Below are 1,393 nucleotides of genomic sequence, written 5' to 3'. Positions count from 1 at the left end.
CGAGGTGAAGTATAAGCCGGGAAAGCAGAATGCTTTGGCTGATGCGTTGTCACGCAGAAGATACTATGAACTTGCTCATGTTACAACTGTAACGACGGCTGTGACGGATTTGATCCACACCGCGTATACAGGTGATGAGTTATGTGTAACGTTGCTACGGGCTCTAGGTAGCAGGGAATTTAAAAACACGGACAGTAAATTGTCATCAAGATTGCGTGCACGATTGCACCGATATTCGTTGAATAACGGCTTTCTACATTATCACCGATTCCACTGATACACCACGAATTGTGGATCCTCATGATAAGGATTTGAAATATCGCGTCCTCTATGAGGCTCACGATACGCCACTCAGTGGTCGTCTCGGTCGTGAGAAAACGTATTACTCTGTGAGTCACCACTATCGGTGGACCAAGCTGTACAAATGGACAAGCACCTATGTGCTCACATGTGAGACATGTCAACGGGTGAATCCCTCTCCAAATGCGGCTGCGCCGCTGGCCAGCTTTCCGGTACCCACTGTGTGCTGGCAGTCCATGCCGGCGGTGCCAGATACCATCGACGGAGTCGGTACAGCAACGCTGTTCGTGGATCGTGTTTACCGTCAAAACGGACTCCCAGAGTCGATTGTCTCTGAAAGAGACCCCCGTTTCACGGAAAAATTTTGGTTTACTATCTTCAAGGTGCTAGGCACCAAGTTGGATATGTCGATAGCGGATCATCCGCGGACCAATGATCAGACCAAAGGGTGAATCGCGTCATCGAAGACCATCTTCGCAGCGTTTGCGCTGAGACGCCATGGCGCTGGAGCGCCATGTTGCCAATCGTAGAGTTTGCACTGAACAATGCAGTGTATTCCTCTTCTGGCTACATGCCGTTCAACGTGAAAGGGCTGATTCACCCTCGCGTCCTGCCAACGCCGCCATCCCATGGCGCAGGGCTAAGTTGGGGGAAGCCGAACGGCTAGCTGATGTCAGCCCCTCACCATCCGTAAAGAAGTCGATGACTTCTTGTCTACCAGACTGAGTGTCCTACGACATGTTCGCAATGCGATGGCTGAAAGTTCAGACCTGCAAAATGAATATACAGATGAAAATGGAAGAGGCAAAGCGGAAATCTGTATGGTCGGGGACCTGGTTGTATTAAATTCTAGAAACCTGCCTACACATGCAGACTCTGCTATCATCGGAACGTTTAAGGTTGTGGCCAAGCAGAGCCTAGCGTATACACTACACCTTTCAAAACTGATGTGCACCCACCCAGTGTTTTACGTGGGCTTGTTCAAGCCGTACCGGGATCCGGCGCTAGTGAACGCGGAAGCGTTGGCGCCTGAGCGGATCCCACAGACCCTCGGCCACCCCGAAGCTGGACCAGCAACTAGTTCTGAGCACAA

This window comes from Plasmopara halstedii (assembly GCF_900000015.1).
Source record: "Plasmopara halstedii genome assembly, contig: Scaffold_2386, whole genome shotgun sequence".
Classification (NCBI taxonomy): Eukaryota; Oomycota; class Peronosporomycetes; order Peronosporales; family Peronosporaceae; genus Plasmopara; species Plasmopara halstedii.
The sequence above is the reverse complement of the archived record's forward strand: the minus strand, read 5'-3'. Positions refer to the sequence as shown.